This window comes from Ochotona princeps, chromosome 3 (assembly GCF_030435755.1).
Source record: "Ochotona princeps isolate mOchPri1 chromosome 3, mOchPri1.hap1, whole genome shotgun sequence".
Classification (NCBI taxonomy): domain Eukaryota; kingdom Metazoa; phylum Chordata; class Mammalia; order Lagomorpha; family Ochotonidae; genus Ochotona; species Ochotona princeps.
The window spans coordinates 67,174,968-67,197,138 of NC_080834.1; the positions used below are offsets into that span (position 1 = coordinate 67,174,968).

Sequence of the window (22,171 nt, forward strand, 5' to 3'; positions counted from 1 at the left end):
CATTATCCATGTAGTAAAACTTACCAAGGTACATCTCATGCCCGTATCTATAAAGTTGGATGTGTACTATTTTGATGTAATGTGTGTTTGTGTGGGTTTTTATTCTTGTTTTTTGAGGTTTTGTTTGTTGTAACTGTCCTTTACGATGAAGTCAGTGGCTGTCATAAAGGGAAACAAGATTATGTGTATTTTTGTGCCCAGTCTGTCCCATTGATATACTTACATGTCTGCTTTTTGACATCCCTTACTGCTGGCCTCAACAAACATAGCATTCCTCAAGCTTCTTATTAAAATATAATTATACCTTCAAGAGTTAATCTTATTGAAGAGCAGTAGAGGATGGGAGTGTAATGGTAGTCACACTGGCAAAAGAACCCTGCAAATGGTGACCTTCCCCTGTTCTTGGGCTCACAATTCAAACTGCTCTCCTTGCTTAATCTGTTAGAACATTTGAAAGAACAAACATGAAGAGGGAGTGCTTTTCTCATATCTGAAAAAGAACTAAGGGACTTTCCTTGGCCAGCCATCTACCTTTGTTTGCCCAGCTTTCCCAGCCAGAGGCAATGTTAGGGCAGATGAAAGTCAAGTAGAGAAGATCTCAGCTTTGTTTTGCTTAAAAAATAATACTATTAATAATAGTAAATAGTAATGATGATAGGGCTATGGAAGTACTGCTGACGATCCACCAGGAATTAGGGATTCAGATGTTCCACCCCACTTCAAAGTAGAAACTTACGGCACATATGAAGTATAAGCAATTGGGTTGGAGACATAGAAATACTGTAGTGATGGCAGAAGCAGTCATGGGTATACTGTTTTGAAGATTTGAGATGCTGGCTGCATATGTAGTCTCTTGTTTAAGTCCATAAATCCTTATTTAAACATAATTTACAGAAACCAATCAATTTAAATTGATGCTAAATTCACAGTCAAATACAAATTAAGCAAACCCTCAAAATAATCTAAAATTAATTATATGACCACGAGAACAGGTAGGATGTGTTAGGTGACTGTGGGAACAAGAGATTTCAGTTTCTGAAGCAGCTTGAGACTCATGTTGCCTTTACATTCTTTGCTCGTTACTCCACAACATCCAGTCTTTCCTTTTTAAATAGTTGTCTTCTTTTAATTGAGAGGGTGTACACACACACACACACACATTTTTAAACTCACCTTGTAAAATACTCATTTTTCCTGTAGCACAAGGTGTTGACAAACTATAACCTAAGAAGTATTACTGGAATTTTATTCCCCCACTTTTAATTTTTAAAATCCATTGATTATCAGATGCACATTTTGGGAGGGGAAGAGCAGCAAAAAACCCTAAAGCAAAATTCACAGCTTTTGAAAAGGTAAATTAGTGACAGCTGCAGAAGACTGGAGTTAAGACTATTTCTGTTTTCCTATTGGCTGTTACTATAGACATCACATCAGACAACTAAACACTCAAACATACATACTATGCTGACCATAAAGGTTAGTCACCATAAAGGAGCAGAGGACCTTATTAGGCATACAGATATGATAAGCTTTGTTTGTGAATATAAAAATCAACATTCATTCTGTCTGAAGCAATTTTTTTTTCCATAAGATTGACTAGGACATGCTCACTCATAGAGCCCACTGTGAAACAGGCTCCCATGTACCCAGGATAATCTTAACTTTCAGTTTTAAAAGAGGTGTTCCCATGGGCTTATTTTCTGAACCATGCTTTAAAGTTAATGCAAAAATTGTGGTCTTTTAAAGTGTGTCCTATAAAAAATCATAAAAATTGATATTTGGCTGCTTTTAAAAAATGAAAGGCAGACTCTTGAAGACACAGCTGTTAGAGCTTTGTAGAAGATATGATTTTCAACAGTTGAACTATAGTTTATGGTGCAGATGGTACTTTGGGTATAGCTGAAACAATAATGGATGGTTTCTGTTTCCCTGTTCCTCTGTTAGATTCAGAAGAGCAAAAATACCTTTATGCCAAGCAGGAATTTTTCAGTTCCAATCACTGACTATATCAAATAAACACCTCTTGTACTGCATATTCCATACTTGTCCCCAGTGAGCTAGCTGGGTGTTGACCTCTCTTCACTATGGCAGGTTTTCCTAAGTCTGAATGATAGTTTTAGGGAACTCTTGCTTCTCAGCATTAATCTGCAGCTTATGTAGCCTATCCTCAGACAACTAACATCATTTTCTCTTGTAAAATAAAAACCAAAGTTGTGCATTGTTCCAAATTAAATTAGACAAAGCAAAAACACTTTTCTATGAAGAAAAAGTGATAGGCACTAATGTCAGATATTCTTTGAAAATCAGCTACAGAAATTATTTAAGATATATGAAGTACATTACAAATTGAGTACATTTTTTAACAGTGCTGTGTATCAAATGATAAATCTTAGTGGATCTGACTTTTTCCTCTTACTGACAGATGCAAATTAAATGTGAATCTGTAACACACCCATAGTGGAGATGGTTATATACTCTGTTTTGTCAGACTTTCACTCCACGTCTAAAGTGCTATATGGTTTTTTTTCCAGTGCCAGGATTATTAAGCATGTTTCAGTTTTTTAGAACAAATCAACGTAAATGACCGCATGTGAGTTTGAGCCTGTATAATGTATACTTATAAACAGAGGTTATTTAAAAAGGGAAGTATCTCTGTCACAAAGTTCTTAAACTTTTGCTTTAAAACATGTTAAAATCACAGCAAGTTTGAACGATAAATCATTTTTCATCTGTTTCCATGTTCTAAGCTTGACAGTGTTTTTAATTTTTACTTCCTGTGTTGCTTTTTATTTTGAAAAGTAGACTAGTAAGTGGATTTTCAGTATCTCTTTAAGTGTCAGCATACTGTAAGGGTTCATTTACAACAGCCTATTCAGGGTTTAGATGTAACTAATTATGGTTCAAAATAGCATTGTTAATTTTATTAAATTATTTCATTGGCTTTGCTTCTAATCTGATGTATTGTAAATAAAGTATTATAATCCAGAACATAACTCTAAAGAGGACAGCTTTAAATGTGATTTGTCATTTAACTCTAACTTGAGTTAAAGTAGAAATTTAGAACTCAGAATTCTGTTACTTCCCTGTACGAATTAACATCTGCTTTTAAGACAGTACATTTAAGATTTTTTTTGACACTCAAAAAAAATTGGCTTTGTTAGAGTCATCCTAACTTTCAAATGTATTCCTAGCAGTGTTTTCTTTGCTTTTTACATTAAGATTTACAAGTAGGAAAAATTAAAACCCACGCTAAAAAATGCATTACCCTGTGGCAGTGTTTCGCACTCTGCTCTTGTTAAGCGCTAAAAGAGCTCAAGTCCCGAGGAGAGGTAGGATCAGGAAGTAGAGCTGTTCTATTGCAGTGTAATTTCCCCACCCTTTCCCCAAAGATTTCCCCGTTTAGGCAGGACTGGTGTGTAGCTTACTTGGAAAGCCTGTGTTATTACACAGCCCTCACCTTTCAGCATTTGCAATTAAATCCTAAAGCTGCCTTCTCCGCCGGAGAAAACTTTAATTTCAAGTTCTTATGTGAGCTGGAAAAGGTCCTGAAGCTAACCTGATTGGATGCACTCTGCGAAAACCTGTCTGCTATTCGTGATGCTGAGGCCACTTTAAAACCTGCAGACAGGCTCCCTGGCTGTGGCAGATATGCCCCTTGATGGAGCAGAGCGGCTCTTCTGGGCTTACCTGAGCTGCCTGCGCCGGCCGGGGCTGCTGTCGCGCCGAGCCGCGCCGCACTGCGCAGCGCTGCGAACGGGCTCTGAGCGCTCCGGGAGTCGCCTGAACAATGCGAGCGGGGCGCGGAGCGCGCCCTGCCTGTGGACCTTACGTCACTGCGCTGCCTTATAAGGCGCTCCGCGTGTGCAGTGCAGGCGGCGGGGGCGAGGTCTGCGCCCTGTGAACCGACCAGCAGTCCTCGGCTCCCCAAGGAAGCAATGGGTGGTGGCTGGGGGACACCAGCGGCCTGCTGCAGGGTGAACCAAGACTTAGGGAATATCCCTTAGTAAACTGTTCTTCCTCTGGCTCGCTAATGCTTCTGTTACTGCTAGGAACGTTAAATAGAGGTCCTGTTATTCCTACCTAAACTTCTGTAAATACATTTTTGTTACATTTGTTATTTGGTTGCTGTCAGGGAGTCAGGGGAGGGACGTGAGAGGCATTTTTCTTTCTTTCTTTTTTTAATCTCCCGGGGGTGATTTAAACTTCAAACCTTCTCTTTCCTCTTTGTAAAGAGTAGGGGTCCTCAGAGGATAGTATTTTATTTCCTGATGATGTAACTACCAAACAATTCTTCAAGTGATGATGGGAAGGCCAGATGAAATCTTATTTTTTCAATGTTTTTACTGAAAGAATCTCCTCACTCCCCATTTCTGCATGCCTGTGTTTTAATGAAAGCAGTTAAAACTATCCAGATTATTTGGCAAGGAAAATATTTTTTAAAAAATTAAATGTTTTTGTTCTGTGCCTCCAAGTCAAAATGTAAAAATAGAACTTTAGAAGCAGTTTTAATCTGTTTGCCCTCTTTTGCCAGCAAACAAAAAAGAAATGAGAAGTAAAATAAAAATGGCTAAGTATGACTAAGTTACGTCTGTTATCCTGTGGAACGGGGCACCTTAACTTGATGTAATTCCTGAGAATTAATCTCCTAATTATCTTGAACATCAGCACACAAAGTAATCTTTAAAGTCCCAGCCCAAGTATATGAATCTGCTGAATAAATTAGGAATGTGGTAGTCGTCTTTGCAAGCTTCAGATGAATACTTTTGGTAGTTTTAGTTTTTAAATCTCCCTTTTAAATTACATTAGAATAGATTTGCTTCCTATTAGGGTGTACATATGTCTGTAGAATTATTGTTTCCATATGTTTTGTCAAACAGCAATTAATGAGAGTAGTCTGTTTCTTTTTCATAGTGAGGGGTGGAGGTAGAATGGGATGTTGGGTTGTGTAGTTAGTGGGAATGGTATGTAATAAAGATGCGAGGACAAAAAAAAGTATGTGTCCTCTCTGCTAAACTGGGGTTCGATTTACCAGTTCTGCTTGGTCACTGTGCGGTGACCACATCGCTGTATGGATGGGAAGCCTGCACTCAGCCCACTTCTGTTTTCCCATATACTGTTGCTGTAAAAGAAGCAAATGACCATATCCATAAATGGAACTTAGAATGTAATATTTATACTTTTACATTCACCTTTTAGATTATTAGTTGATTCCACCATAACAATTTATGAACTCCCATGTAATCTTTTTCTTTTTGTGTACTTGCCTGTACTTAGTAAACATACTTTTGAGAATTTTATACTGAATTTTTAAAAATGAAGAATGAGCGGAAATGACTTTTAGAGAAGGTGTGTGAAACTTATCCGAGGCTCTGCCACAGTCTGGTAGTGTCAAGTGTCCTGACTCCAAAGCTGACCTTTTTTTTTTTCTAGCTTGTTTCGCCTTTTTCCCTCTGATGGGCAAAGAGATTTCCTAACACTTTGCACTGCTATTTAGTTTTTCCTATTGTTTTTGTGCCGGGCTTTGTATATATTTCCATTCTTTTGCGTTTCTAGTTCCTCTGTGAAATTTGTCAGTGTTATTTCCTCCTTCCTTATGTTCTGTTCTGAAAATTGAAGACCTTGAGTAGATGCAAAAATTGACCTGAATTTCGAGGAGCAGGACCCTTACCCCTTTATTGCCCTGCCTTGTGCTTTTACTCCCTGGAATGCTGCTCTGCCACCAGCTGTGACTCAGCTTGCCAACTGGACTACGCTGTGTGATCACTGTTTCAGGAACTGATAATCACCTTCATTTAATGTGCTGTTAGTGGATGCTGGTCACTGGGCTTAGTGCTGTATGTGCATCATTTAATCTTCATATTTCGAGGTGGTATCATGCATACTTTTCAGATGAAAAAAAATATTTGGAAGGATGAAGTGGCTTGGCTTAGGTTGCACAGCCAGTGAAGTCATAATGTGAGGATTTAAACCAGTGTTGTCTACAGCCATAATCTTATCTTCTTTCACTGATTTGTTCAGGATTTCTCAGAGGTGGTATTGTTAAGGGTATTTCTTTTCCAGACAGAATGTTGAACAAAGAAAGCCAAGACTCAGCCTCTTCACAGACTACATGCCAGAGGCAGCTTGAATTTGTGCTGAATAATCCCTAGGGGGTATCATTCACATTGGAGGGATTGTGAACTTAAGGATCTGCTAAGCCAGTTTTCTGGAAGATGGCAGTGGTGTCCTATTCTTAAAAAATTAGGACAGTTTGACAATTTTCCCACAGATTGGAGGTAAAAAAAAAAAAGTCTGTATCTGACAGAACCCCAACACTGTGCTCCACTGGCCACACAGATCAGCAAATGGACTTTTACTTCCCTGCCTCTCCCTGCCAGATTTCTCTTTGAGATGTAATTGTTGTTCTCTTGATTTCTGACATCACTTTTCTGTGGCCCAGAATTTTCATCACTGTGCCTCAAAATTGGCTGAGAAAATTTTGCTTCCCAGTCTAGTGCGATATATCCCATTACTGTATGACTCTCATCTGACTTAGTAATCAAGAATTTTATACAAATAAACTTAGCTACAAATGAGATTCTTTGTATAGTTAGTAATCTGAATTTGTCATCTAAATTCAAATGTAGCGTTAAACTGCTGTTTAGAAATGTTACAAAGGGATTTTTCTTCAGGACTAATTACTTTCTAAAAATGTAGATGAGCCTTGGGGTGACAGGAACCAGGAGGGACCAACTAAATTGAGCTGCATGGAATCATTTTTAATGTAATCAAAAGCTGCTCAATGTCAGTGATTTCTTATGGTTCAAGCTTATGTGAGGAAATTATTACAACAGCCACGACAAAAAAAAAAAGTTTTTTTTTAAGATCACTCATTGCTGCCGGTAATGACAAAAGCCATCATCATTTCATTCTTAAAATGCCACCAACGTACTTCTGAGTATATCTAACTGTATTATGTCCTCACTCTATGCCTTTATTTCTGCTTTCCAGTCATCCTGAGGAAGTGCCACAGAAGCTGTAATTAACTGCAGCTGCCCAGGGCATTTTCATTGTTGTTTCTTCTATTGATGAAGGAATGGTGTGTCCTACTGCTTACGGACTCCCTTTCAGTGTGACACATTTGCCCCTTTGCCTCCAAGAGATAGTATATGTGGAATCTCTGAACTCTGGTGCTCCCTCAGCACCAGAGAATATTTCAGAAAATATGCAATGGATAATTGCAGAAATGAACAATGCATAGGTTTTAAATAGTTTTTGTTACAGTGTTTCGTGATAAATATGATTACTTATAATTGTCAAACTTTTAGTATGCCCAATTTAAAATTCAACTGTATTATAGGGCCCGGCGGCGTGGCCTAGCGGCTTAAGTCCTCGCCTTGAAAGCCCCGGGATCCCATATGGGCACCGGTTCAATGCATTGGGACCCTGCACCCGCGTGGGAGACCCGGAAGAGGTCCCAGGTTCCCGGCTTCGGATTGGCACGCATCGGCCCGTTGCGGCTCACTTGGGGAGTGAATCATCGGACAGAGGATCTTCCTCTCTGTCTCTCCTCCTCTGTGTATATCTGGCTGTAATGAAATGAATAAATCTTTAAAAAAAAATTCAACTGTATTATTGCGACATATACATGGGAAAGAATATAGTACATTTAGGATTTGGTATTATCCTTGTTTTCAGGCATTCATGAAGCGGTCTTGGAACATTTTCTCTATAGACAGGTGTATGTACAGGGTATTGTGGTGACCATTGTAATGTACAAAGAAAAGTAGAAAATCGGGCGGAGCGACGTGGCCTAGCGGCTGAAGTCCTCGCCTTGAATGCCCCGGGATCCCATATGGGCGCTGGTTCTAATCCCGGCAGCTCCACTTCCCATCCAGCTCCCTGCTTGTGGCCTGGGAAAGCAGTTGAGGACAGCCCAAAGCCTGGGACCCTGCACCCGCGTGGGAGACCTGGAAGAGGTTCCTGGCTCCTGGCTTAGGATCGGCATAGCATCGGCCATTGTGGCTCACTTGGGGAGTGAATCATCGGACGGAAGATCTTCCTGTCTCTCCTCTCTATATATCTGACTTTGCAATAAAAATAATAAATCTTAAAAAAAAAAAAAAAGAAAAGTAGAAAATCTTGTTGTGCATCTTGTCCTGTATAAGAAGCTGAACAAAATGGAGCTGAACCCAGAATGGCACTGGAGGGGCAGAACTCCATGGTCTGCCGTTGCTTTAGGCGGCAGTTGTGTTGACCAAAACAAGAGCCTTTGGTTCTAGTGTATTCAGTCCCCATGTAACTTCTGAGACTTTACCAGCAACAGCTTTCTTGCAAAGAATCATTGTTACTAAGCACTGAGTAACTCTGCCATGGGTCTGGTGCTGGTCCTTCTTGCTCTCATACCCTATAACTTAGGTTGCTGATTGAAGGATATCACATTCAGGCAACTAGAACATCAAGTCAAAGAAGTCCGAGGTAAAAGTAATTTCTCTCTCTGCTCTGGCTGATATTGTTCCCAGCCAAATCTTCTCATTTTTTTTTTCTTGCTGTTCCCCAGGTGCCAGCTGCCTGGCCCTGCTAGCTCAGATGCACACATAAAATATGTCAGATCCTCAGGCAGCACAGCTGTGCTACAAGAGCTTTTAGCCAGCTTTTAGCAAATTGAAGCCTGGATCAGCATATAGACTGCAGTGAACTTGGAGTATTCATAGATCCTCTCTTATCTGCAGTCCGCATTTCTGATCTTTGGCCCCTGCAGTCCGTGAGTTTTCTGGAGCCCTCTTGTTATTTGTCACATTTCTGCTGACTGATTCTCAAACAGCATTCTACACCCTGGAAAGCTAACTTGGAATGATTGTAATGACAGTGTCAGTGGTGATAACAGGGAATCGGATGCCCTAACAATGTAATGGGATTTGTTTTTCACTAAGGGAAGCAAGAGCTCAGTGTTTAATAAGAAGCCTTGTGACAACCAGAGGTCTCCTTGTCTTGGTTTATGTGGGAAGTTGTGAGTTGCCCATGACACACTTCTATGAGCAAGCTTGCCAGTAGGTGAGAAGAATGGCTTGGAGAGAGTACAAAGTTGATAATATGACGCCACCAATTAGCTGGGAAAGCAGGAAAAGCCTGTTATTTAGGTCCAGTCCATTTGCTTATTTATTCCTGCAAACACTTTGTGTTTCCTTGGTAACTAATAATAGTTTTGAGAAATTGTTGAACTCACAAGTATTACTGCAGGAGTAAAAAACCCTCGAATCATAGAAATTAGAGACGGAAAAGATCTATTAGGTCATCTTCCCTGTTCCTCGCCAGTACAGATTGTTCTCAATTCTTTGTCCAGTCCATTTTTTAAAGGGACCCTGTTAAAAAGCCTGTGCCCTATTATCTTCTCTAAGTAGTCCATTTTTAAGAGGGAATACTCTGACACATCTTTCCATATGCATATGGAGCTTGATTTCAGAGTGAACAGAGACCCTATAAATTTAAAATATTATTTGGAAATAATTGGAATGATTTAAGATACCTTTGGATTAGTTAATCAATGAAGGGTAAACAGGTTGGTTAATTGCCTGTATCTGTTTTATCTTTGAATGCTGAAATATAGCAATTCACAAGAACAGAATACACTTAACTAATCATATAATAATCTCTGAGAGGAACTGAAATGCATGAGAAAATAAAGTCTCTATGAAGTAAAAGTAAAATGGTTCCCCCTAAGGTTATTTTTATGATGCTGTATAATCTTCCTTTCTGTCCCTAGTTCTGCTTTGTCCATTATTTACATGGTGTATTTCTTCATGTGAAAGTAGCTTCTATTTGTGAAATGCATTCCTTCTTCCTAACAGCTTCCTCTAGAAAAACAGAAGAAAACTCTCTCGTAGATGTAGTTGGTAAAACTAAATGCAATATTTCCCTATTTTATAGCTGGAGGTATCTTCATTAGGAAAAATAATGAACAAATTGAAAAAGAAACAGTATGTTTGCAGATTAATTATGTGAGATGGTCCTTTCATGAAGTCACATTTTAGAGTGTAAAGGGCCTTAGAAAATAGCTGGTTTATGTATTGTCACTTCCTCTTCCCCCTTATTAAATAGCTTAGACAGTTGGAGCTCACAGAAAGGAAGGGGCCTATCCCAAGGTCACATGGTAAGTTGATGACGATGTTTTATGGGTCTAGATGCTTCTTTGGGAAAAAAGGTGTTTTAAAAGAAAGGTATAATTTAAAAATATGATTAGAATTGACAAAAGGAATGCATCTGAAGTTCTAATTAATATCAATTTTCCTGGGTTATATACTTAGTACCACTTAAGTATTTTGTGGAGTTTAAATGCAACCTTTCGTTTTATTTCTTTTCAGCTGGCAGTCTGTTGATGGCTAGTTAGCAACTCAAGCCGTTAAAATTGGCCACATTTTGGCGATTCTAGATGAAGACTTAATAAAGAGATCTGAAATTTTATTATTAATTTTTGCATTATTTAACACCATTGCCTTGCATGCTTGCCAATTGTTCCGTCTGCACATGAGAAATTTAATTATGATTTTCCTTACTAGACAACCCTGCAGCATAGCATGCAAATTTGGGATAGATACTCTTAGGGTTAGTTCTGTCTTGAATAAGAGTTTTAGCATATTGACTATGAGTTGGTACATACAGTCCAATAAGCATTTAGTCAGTGCCACAAAACTCGAGTAATTTTTTTTTTTTACTGCCTCCTCAGATCTACTCTATACCCACTTGAAAATGTGTACCCCCCCCCCTTTTTTTTGTAACATCCAGAATTTTCGTTGTTTTTCCATGGAGCCATTTTGAGCAAAACCATTACTTTTAGGAAAAGTCGTGGTCTGCAATGCCAGCAGTTTACATGGGTGCCAGATCATGTTGCTGCTCCGCTGTTTCTGATCCAGCTCCTTACTTTTGCCTAGGGAAAGCCCAGTACTTATGCCATTGCTATGCAGTTGGGAGTCCTGTAAGAAGCTCCTTGCTGTTGCCTTCATCTTGCCTTGTCTGGCTGTCGTGGCCATCTACGGAGTACACCAGATGATAGAACATCTCTCTTTGTCTTCTCATTTCTCTGTAACTCTTTGAAATAAATAAATGTCCTTATTTTTTAAAGAAATAAAAAAAACCATTATTTTGACATGGAAGATTTTTGAATATTTGAAAGTGGTTTTTCCTGGGTCTTCAGTTGTTCCTTTTGATATAACTTGAATTCTTTCACACTATCCAAAAGTTGACACTAATAATGAGAAAATAAATAGTAGAGTTACAATTTCCTTTTATAGACTATATACTTATTTGTATGTTTGTGTAAACACAGATTTTCTTGTCATTGTAGACATATCACACTGTTGAATCTTTGAGCTTACTAAACACTAGCCTTTAAATGAGCAACCCTACAGCTAAGAACATTTATCATGTAAATTTATGATAATCTGGGGGAATCACTTTTATGTTGCTTTTACTTGTATTACATCTTTGTTAAAATAATGTCAAAAGAAATAACACCATTTATGCTTGATGCATGTGAGGCACTGTATGCTTTACATGTAATGTTAACTTTAGTGCACATAATTACTCTGAAGGAGATAACTGAGGAACAGAAAGGGTAAGTAAGTTGTCCAAGCTCACAGGGATAGTAACTGTTGGCCTCAGGGTTTGTAATGTGGATTGACTCTGGGACCTCTTGACAGAAATCACTCTCAGTGTCTTGTAATAGGATATAGGCTGAAGGGACAAATGCTATTGCCATGGGGTCTGCAAGCTTTCTACTTTTCTTATGTGCAATTTAGTTTTTAGTGTTTTTTGTTTTTTGTTTTTTTCTGTCTAACAAGGGCATGGTGGCCTGGGAATAGATTTTGGAGATCATCTCATCAGCTCCCCAGGTTTAGAACTGACCCAGGCCCTGCAGTAGCTTGTCCAGAGATAGGTGAATGGGAAAGTTCTGGACAGGAGGCAGCTTTCTAATGTTGTGCATCATATGGTCTATCTCCCATTTTCTGTCCCTCTTGTTACTTAGGGCCCTATTAGTGTTAACATAGAAATGATTTTGGAGAGGATCACTCAAACCCTTACTTTAGCTTCTGAATCTGTAAGTAGTTTATCTTTCTAGAGTATAACAAAGGCTTCAGAATCTCGCAGATATTTACCTAAAATTGCATTGATTTATATTTCACAGCTTAAATCCATGTAACACTTCCTTAAAGAAGGTTAATGGAGAGAAGGGAATTCCTATCATTTATTGAGAGCCTACGATATGGTAGTTACTCTTCCCAACACTGTATCTCTGATCACTCAAATCTGCTTGTTGCTCAGTGAAATTCTGTATGCGAATCTGCACAATGCCTTGCACTGAGTGCGTTTTCTACAAACCTGGTATGAAAAGGAAAAGAAGTGCTTTGAATTGAGCAGGAGGAGATGATGGGCACACACAGACTATCATACCACTGACTGATAGCTCTTGGTTCATTGTCATTTGTTTCATAGTCTTTGAAGTGAATCTATGAAGTATGTCATGGAATTCTGTTTAGTCTTTCATGGAATTCTGTTTACGGTGATATATTTTTCTCTTGGACTTTCAAATCATTTGTATTTTGGTATGACCTGGCCCCAAAACATTTCTTGCTTCCATGTATTCAACTTTCTTTATTCCCTTGACCACAAATATTATCTGCTAAGGAAATTTCATCTTTGGGGAAGCATTTCACCACACAAATGAGGGAAATTGTGTCATAATACTGCTTTGACATAAGAGTGGAGTTTCTTTTCAGTGGTGAATATGTGCTCATTGGTGGCTTCTTGGCATAATACAATTTAACATTGTGCTTATTTCTTTTTAAACACAAATCAATTCTCATGAAAACTGTTCATCTGAGTTTTGAAACACACAGAAACAACTCAGTTACCATGAATGGCTTTTGCTCCAGTGCAAAACCAGTGGAAGAACCTGTCTGTATACGCTAGAGGCTTAACTGGGCCCTTTGATTAAGGACTTGATTTTGGTTCCAGTGACTTCCAACTGGAACTCCGATATTTATCTCTGCATGCTGATATACCCTGATGACCCTGACAGAAGACTAAGTATATCATGATTGCTAATTTGTTTTCTTAACTAGGGTATTACAATCAGAGTTTCCAGAAATTAATTTTAGATAAATCCTGTGATTATCTAATGACTAGCTCAGTTACGTTGGTCTGGCTCTTTATTTGGCCAAGAGTAATAGTTTTGGTTAAATGCAAAGATCTGAAATTTAACATACTGATAAACTTGGTTTTTTCTTATGTCCCTTTTTAATGCTCAAGTGGAGTCAAAATGTAAAAACAGTTTATATTTCACTTGACTTCTGAGAGGTGTTGCCTTTTGATTAATAACAGTTAACTTTTTCTTCTTCTTTTTTTTTTTTTTTGCTGAAACATTGTAGGAAGATGACCAAATTTCTCTTTTTTCCTCTCCCTCTTTACCTCTTCCTTTCTTGTCCAAAATAAAAGCATTCATGTATGCATGCCTACAGATACACCCCCACATGCATGTCATATGTATACAGACAGGCTGCATGTACACTCATCAACAATTACAACAGGAAATGAAGAAAAGGAAAATTCAACTCCTTACCTCAGGAATGAGGAATCTATCTCTAAACAGCTGCATATGTTATCTTTTCATTCAGACACGGTAACCTTTAATAACTAATAGCTCTTGTTGTGCGTGAGAATATTCCTGAAAAATAATGCACCTTTGTTCATCATGCTGTTTCACTGAAAGGAATTGAATGAACAACAAAAAAATATTTTCCCTTCTCTCAAAGAGGTGGAATATTCAAACAGACTGTGCATGTGTGTGTGTGTGTGTGTGTGTGTGTGATTTATAAGTATTCAACAGTGAAACATCATGTTCATCTAATGTGTTAAGAGACATTGTAGCTTGGTTTGAACACCTTCCATGTGTTTATCACTATGTGGAGTTCATGGCAATAGGAGGAAGCAGTGATAAGTATGTGCCTACCCAGATTTGGGTGGTGGATAGAACAAATGAACAGATGGCAAAAACAATATCAAATTTGGATGCAGTGTACCAGTTAGGCTTAGAAATATCTGATAGGTCTTCACAACAGAAGTTAAATGTTCATGTGGGCATTGAAGGGTGAATTGGGAGTTCAAGAAGGAGAATGGCAGAGTAAAGGAAATCTGGGTTGACTGAAGTCACTGACAGGTTGTTGTGGAGCACAGCTGGGCCTCTTCAGGCTGTTGTGTGTGTGGGGTGCGTTGCAGTTCTGGCTGAGCAGGTGGCCACCTAGGTGGGTCTAAAAATTCAGGTAGTAAGGCTTAGGTTTTAGTACCATGAGGTAACTGGAAGTGTGAGACACAGGCATTTGCTTTTTCTGTTTTTCTGGCAAGGAAATTCTGTGACTTTCTTTATTGGATCAATTTTGGTGTTTCAAAAAACTTCGCCACAAAAGAAAACAAGCTCTGCTAAATTTAGTTTACTGGCTTTCATCTCATTGGTTCATTGCTCGTTTAGGATTGTGCTTATTTTTTAAACACATGTTTTGGAGTAGGAAGGCGAGTACCCTTTGCCTCTGATTATGTCATGATCAGAGAATGTAACTGGAATGTTATCTCTGTCCTTTGAAGTTTGTTAAGATTTGTTTTGTATCCCAATATGTGGTTACATTTTGTCCAAGATTCTTGTCTGCTTGAAGAGAAAATTTATTGTATAGGTGTAAAGAACAATGTTCACTACATTAATAAAGCTTACCAGCTGTGTTGTTAAAATCTTCTGAACCTTACTGATTTCTACCTGCTTAATTTATTCATTGTTAAAGAGGATATACTAGAATCTTCTACTGTTATGAAAGATTAGTCCGTCCTTATGCTTCTTTCAATTCCTGCTTTATATATTTGAGGCATGTGATATTCATGTGATTTCAACTATTCCTAGAAAACTGTGGAAATTTTTACATTCTATAATCCTTTTCTTAGATGCTTTTTACCTTAAAGTTCAGTTTTTCTAATCATGACAAACATGTACATATTTATATGTATGTGTATATATATGTATATATATCCTTTATTTTGATTGGTAGTTTTCTAATAGGTCTTTTTTCAAACCTTTTATTTTCAGCCTTACCATATCCTCCTGCTCTAGTGCAGCTCATTAAAAAAAAAAAAAAAAAAAAAAAGCCATACAGTTGAGACTGTTAGAATTGTCTCTATCCAATTTCGTAATCTTTGCTTTTAACAGAATAATTTAGTCTGCATTTATGATAATTATATGTTTGGATTTCCTGTCTTAATTTGCTGGTTCTATTTGTACCCACTTTTTGTTGTTTTAATCTCTCAATTCCTTTTATTTTTTCATTTTCTTTCTTTATTTTGGAAGTTACACACCATATTCCCATTTGGTTAGTGATGAATAATCCTACATTTATCTCACAAATTTTTTCATAATCTAAAACTTATCAATATTTTATTCCTCTTCAAAAAAAGTTAGGAACTTGGAAAAACCTAACTTTTAATATATCCTCCAAATATACAGATTTTAGTTGTTATATGTTGTAAATCTATATTTACCTCCGCAACATCTTATCATCTGTTATTGCAGTTTCAGTCAGTGTTGGGTTTAGATATACCAACATTTCTACCACTTTTTTTGGTTACCGTTCTTTGTTTTTCAGATCTCCATTTGGGTCCCCTTTCCTGTATATGAATGCATCCTGAAAATCTCAAAGTCTGCCCTGTATCTTTTTTTGATTATTTGAATATGTCTTTATTTTACTGTTGTGATTGTAAAGGTTCTTTTTTTTTTCTTTGCTGCACGTGGGTGTCTTGGATGACCCTTGTTTTCTTTCTACACATTGAAGATTTTACCCAGTTGACTTTGCATTTCAAATCACCATTGAAGTCATCAATCTTTTCATTCCTTTTTTCACTAACTGCTTTCATGATCTTCCATTTGTGTTTGATATTCTGCAATTTCAATTTGATGTACTTAAGTATAGACTTCTTTTATCCTATCTGGTTTTCATTGAAATTCATTGGCCTTTGAATCAATGTCTTTAAGATCTAGAAAAATCTCAGGCATTACCTTTTTAAATATGACTTCTATGCAATTTTTTCCTTTTTTTAATCTTACAAAATTTCAATCATTAGATGGTCTTTAGACTCCTAGTGCTTTTTTCAGTTGTGCATCTGTTTGGTTCTTCAGTTAAATTCTGTGTAACTTCTTAAGTGTTGTCTTCCAGTTCACCAATTTTTATTGCTGTATCTGCAGTTGTTCTAGCTCTCCTTTTAAACTTCATTTTGTTTTCTGTGCTGTCTGATAATTTCAGCATCTGTGCCTTTGACTTCTCTGGCTTTAAGTCATCATGAACTATTTTGTAGCATACTTTTGGGCTCTTTTTTTTTTCCATATGAATTCATTTATCCCTTATTTGTAGGAATTTCTTGAACCTTTCTTGGAGATAATTTCCTTCAAAGAGATTTTCCATTTTTTTTGTACTAGGTGCCACAGAATACTTTTAGCCCAGAGATTTTTAGGTGTGTTATTGTTTTGTTGTGAGCAGTATAGGTGGGTGGGATCGCCTGGTTAGCCTTAAGCTGGGCTGCAAATTATCACTTGGGCTAGTATATTATAAATTATTAGTGGATTTTATTTATCTGCTTGTTTCCAATATTCTTTTCCTTGTAGTATCCTACAAGTTTTATTTCTGAATCATCCTTACTTTGACAAATTAGCTATTTGCAATCCTAGCTTCATAAGGAACTAGAGCTTGAGGGGCTTTGTCTGCCACCCTGTGTCTAACTAAAATTTAACTTTATGGATCAAGAAAAAAAATCTTTCAAAGCAAATGTCCATTTAGTAGTTTGTTTTTCTTGTTATAGTTTTTTATTTATTTATTTACTTACTTACTTTGTGGTTTACCATCTCGTGTGGCCACTTTCAGGGAAGCATTTTGAATTTGAGAGCCTTGCACAGAACACTAGACAGAACTCTGATTCTGGACAGAGTACCATATCATGTAAGATGGTTTTGTGTATTTAAAGAGCTCCTAGGATATGGCAACTTTATCTGCTTGCCGTTTCTGAAAATTGTCCTAAAAGTAGTGGCCTCAGTTCTGCAAGTGGTCTGGAATGTGAGTAACCAGATAAATAGCATGTTGGTAAGGTTGCTTCCAGCTGCAATAGAAAACCTGGATTCCCATTATATCTCCTTGAACAAAACTCAAGACTTGGTATAGGCACTAGGTTTAGTATGTAGGTCCTGATTCTCTGGTTCTTGGGGCCCTGATCTCCTCTCCTTGCGGGCTTCTTTGCTGTGTTGCATCGTGAGAATTTCCACAGGTGAGGCATCTCCTCAGAACCCACAATACCAGAGGTAGAAAGGCACTGTTTCTTCTATTGTCTCCTTCCGAACTGGGAATCTTTTCTGTAAGCTCACTCCCACACCTCATCTCTATCACCATCCCCAAAGACTGGAACTGGAAAGAGGAGAGTTAAATGACTTAAAGTCTCCATTGGATTTTATCCATGACCTGGGCATAGTTACACTTATGTGAACCATGTAAACTTGATAGGTGATTGTAAATTCTCTTTTGTATAAGTTCTGAGTATACTACTGGCCTGTAATGTCCTTCAAAAGAGTGTAAACACCCCTGCTGGTATTGATCCCCATGTGGATAGTGGAATAGAAGTGAAGAGTATGTGACTGAACAATGGCAATACCATCCTCAGGTGAAAGCAGAATGTTCTGTCTGTTCTCTCAAGGGGCTCCTGGGACATCTTTCTACAATCAGATTGCTGTATCTATAGTAATAAAATTAGCACCTAGGCTATTTTTTGTACGTAAAAATGTTATCTCTCTGAGACTAGATCTTAGCTTCTTAAGCTAAGTCTTATAAAATTTTTTATAAGAATTACATCATTTGATGAAAACCATGACAAATTCTTTCAATATTTTAATTTATCAGAATAAGTTGTCTTCATAAAGAAACCTGTAGTTGCTTTAATGTTCACAGACAGTTATGTTCTATAAATAATTTTTTTATATAGAATACATAGCAAGAAGTGATATTCTGTTCTGAAAATAATTTTTGTTTACTATCATCTTTTAGTTAAATATAATTAGTTTTAACTCTCCCCTCCCAGGGCACTTGAAAGTAAAGAAAAACAAAACCTGGCTCCCTCTTTTCTGAATCCAAAAAAGTTTTATTAATTGCTTCAAAGTGTTCTTTTGGGTGGATGAAGAGAATTTGAGTATTCGTTTATGAAGCACTGCTGGGATTAACTGAGGTAACTGTGAAGGGAAGAAAAGTAATTAACTTTAGCCAACTTTTAATAGATTACAGTAACTCAGTTTCTCTATATTCAAACAGGGGGCTTTTGTTTTTTGGTTTTTTGATATGTATGTGTGTGTTTCTGTTATGTTTTGTTTGCTGTGTGGTGAAAAAGTAGACACATTTCCTGCTTTAAGGAATTTAAAACTAGAAATTGGTTGGAGAAGCATTAATATAGAAGAGAGAGACTAGTTGAAAACAGAGAGTAGATTTCACACGGTGTGTAAATAAAAAGGCCTTTCCATGCAGAGGGAGAAGTTCTGTATTGGAAAAGGTGCAAGAGAAAGTGGTGCTCATTTGTTCATTTGCTGTATATATGGCAACAGTTCTTCTGTTACCAGATCTAACCAGATTAGAATTTCCTTGCTGCTAGTTTTGAAATGATATGCCCTTCTTTCCATTTGTAATCACTGTTTTTGTCTTTGATGCTCTTAAAGTCTTGATTGTACCTGGTCACCTTTGCTCATGATAGAAACATAAGATAATGACAAATTTATTCAAATTTAGATCTTGGGGTACTTTGCTTTCTGATGGCAAGAAAGCAAATATCATCCATAATCTTCAAAATATACCGAGTTTTAATTTGCAAAAAGGCTGTTTCAGGGATTCATTGGTAAGTTATTTCACCATAGCATTAAGTTATGAAGCACAGAATTTATTCCTGGACAATTACAAAGAAGCTTACTAAACCCCTAATAAAGCAGAAAACTTGTATTTAGGTAGCACCATACTGTGGTGATTTTGCAGCACAATAATAGCAGAACACAAGATTTACATGTTGTGTAACTTAATGCATATAGTAAAGGACAGTGCTCTTGCAAATGTAAGAATGGAATGTTAAGAAATGGAAGTTAAGTTACATTTCAGGTCAGCTAGGTTTTTGTGGACTAATTCGGGAGCCTGAGTTTGTAGACTAATTGGGGAGCCTAATTAATATGAAGTTAATTAGCAAATGTGTTCCAAATTCTCCATTTGGATTCCAGGTGAATGCCTCCCTGTCATTTCCATGGCAGCCCCAGGCCAACTATCCTGAAGAAAATTAAGTCGTTTTGGAAGTACTCTGCTCGCCAGTTGTTATCCCTGAGAGCAGAACATAGGCTGCACTTTTTTTTTTTTTCAAGAGGGAATGTTCCCAAGTCAGGTGTTCACAACTAGAGAATGTGCGTATTTTATCCGGCCGGAAGAGTTAGACTTAACTATATTTTATCCTTATCTGTCCCAGGTTAAAGTATGACATGTTCTTTAAGGCAACTTGGAACCACCCATATTCACTGCTGGAAAGCTCAAAACAGTCCCATTAAAAAATGAATCATAATTCAACCATCTTTACAGAGGTTTCAAATGTTTAGTTCTTACTATGTCCCATAACACAGGAATAAAATATTGGGCAGGGGCTCTTTTAGGCATCATATTATTATCCATACTGGCTCATGGACAAGGGTTTAAATTTTTTGTATTATCACCGTTTTTCAGAAGAGGTCAGCTTCCTGGAAGCATCTTCAGGATACAGTTTAAGGAATGGAACTTAATTCAGTATTAAAACTGTGAACTCATGGCAGTGTCTCTTGACCTATAGTTTGGCTTTAGTGAGCCAAAAGAGTATAATCAATGCGGATTGCAATAAACATTAATTTCTTGTTGTTACACATATAACACCAGACTTCCACATTTTATCTTCTTTAATCCCCTTACTCTTTGGTGGGAAATCCCTTCCTCTTCCCTAATCTCCATCGTGTTTTCTCCTCTTGACTCACGGCAATCCCAAAACTCACACAGAACAAGTGATGAGTTCAAAAGCTATCATTAAACTCATTGTAGAAATGCTAGCAGCAGCGGCTGCTGGAAAATTGTGTTAATGTTTGGTGAGGATTACACAAAGGGGCCCCTCACCTATGTTTCCCCAAGCTGCGAGTTGTAAAGACGATCTTTTTGTCAAGTGAGTATGTGGCTCTGCAGGAAGTCACTGTGGTTCCATATTCTAAAGCATGAGTCACAGATGTCTTTATGATTACATATCCCTTCTAGCATATGAGAAATAAACTTTACAGAAAAGGAAGTTAAGAGAAAACAGAAGTGTGAATAACTGCTAATGGTGCTCTCTCTGGCTCCAATCCGTCTGCCATTTCATCATACATAAAGGGAGTAGGTCAGAGATTCCTTTCCTGGCAAGTAAGTGGCAACATATGTTTGAAACAGTGAATGGAAACTATAGCAGGAAAATGACAGGCATATGGCAATAGGAAGGCCAGGGAAAATTTGTTGCCCTAATGTGAGCCATATAATTGGTACACTATGCCATCAAAAGGCTGTTTTACTTTAAAATGTCTGCATGCCCCATTAATACATTTGTATGTGTGGAATGTATATTTTCTTTTTTTTAATAAAATTATTTTTGTGAATAACTATTACTCTGAGCAAACAGATATATATAGAATTCTGGAGAGAAAAGTTCTCAAGGAACAGAATCTGGCAAGGCACTACAACTCTTTATTAAAGTAGTAAAAAAAAAAGTGAGGAAACGGTTAAGAGTAGTCACTTTGAAGAGCTATGAACAGAGAATTGGGCCCCAAGTTAACGTCTCCAGGGGTGCTCTTTTAAATAATTCTACAGTGACAGTGTTTATGATTCATTTGTTGGCCTAACAACTAAACCTTTGCTGGGTGGCATTTGAGAATCTACAAAATGCCTGTGAGTGGGATTTGATGTTTTAGTTTTGTTCCTCAATTTATTTACAATTTCAAAAGTAATCACCATTGACCCTTTACAGAAAGTTTGCTGAGCTAACAGTTTTTAACAACAAATACATGCAGTTTGTGAGAGTACATTTGATACATGATGGTAAATGAATGCATAGTGTAACAGTACATAAATACAGTTTAAAACAAGACAACTGAAAATTTGGTTCTATATATCTCAACAAATTTGTGTTTGCCTAGTGCTATATTAGTTCTTTTTAAATCTTGAGTTGTCTGTATTCTGCAATATTAATAATATTGCCCAAACAGTGAGGTAATATTGTATGTTTGATAGGGAAATTTAGAAACCAAAGTTGTCCTTCTGAGGTTAACTGATCATTTCACTTTCCCATGTCAATGTCTGTTATTAATATACCTTTCCTAGAAGGGGAATGTCCAGGGTATAGGGGAATTTGAAAGAGAGTTCCACCTATAGAGAAACAAAGCAGACAACCATGAAAGTGTCCAATGCTCACAACTAAATCAACTTTATATTTTTTCTAATCATAATGAACAATTAAATCCTGACAATATTTTAAAAAACAAGTCTTTTCTGCAACTCTGATTCCTTACAATAATGGCAAATTTAATATCCTTTCTTTTCTCAAGTTAATTGATGTAATTTCTAAATAGTTATATAAGTTATTTCTAGAAAGAGGTAAATATTCAAAGGAAGGCTTGATTTAAGTGAAGCTCATTTGAGAATTTAAGTGTGATATATGTTATTGCATAGCTTGACTTTTTAAAAGACTTTTTAGAAGAAAAAACTGTACTTCTCTATTGTAGATAGCATTAGTTTTAGAGATGTGTCAAGGGAATATGGGATGAAAGATTTAAAAAACATTTTACTACTCATAATTATCCAATTTCTGTGAGCTAGATTTGCCCAGACTCTTTATATCCAGTTCAGGCAGTGAATATATTTCAGTTTCATTAGATGGAGATTTTTACTTATGCATTTACTTAGAGACTTAAAATGGGGAAGTCATTGACTGAAAATCTCTTGAAAGAAAGTAGTTCCTGATGTTAAATGATATTTATTTTTCATTTTATAAATAATGTTTAATTTTATTTTGCATAGGGCATTTGTTTATAATTTCCATAATCTGATTTCCAGTTAAA

At 37.1% G+C, this 22,171-nt stretch overlaps 2 protein-coding genes across 4 annotated transcripts in view; one reads left to right on the forward strand and one right to left on the reverse strand.

The window, feature by feature from the left end:
* The window catches only part of CMSS1 (cms1 ribosomal small subunit homolog), a 354,605-nt gene that overhangs the window by 54,135 nt on the left and 278,299 nt on the right, over positions 1 to 22,171 (forward strand). The window contains exon 1 of one of the 2 annotated variants that reach the window (XM_058661791.1): positions 20,343 to 20,483. The exons of the other annotated variant lie outside the window; for it this stretch is intronic. The gene's annotated coding sequence lies outside the window, so the exon portion shown is untranslated. Of the gene's footprint in view, positions 1 to 20,342; positions 20,484 to 22,171 lie in introns of those variants that run through there. 2 annotated transcript variants of the gene reach the window in all.
* The window catches only part of FILIP1L (filamin A interacting protein 1 like), a 109,567-nt gene that overhangs the window by 42,040 nt on the left and 45,356 nt on the right, over positions 1 to 22,171 (reverse strand). The gene's annotated exons all lie outside the window — the stretch shown is intronic.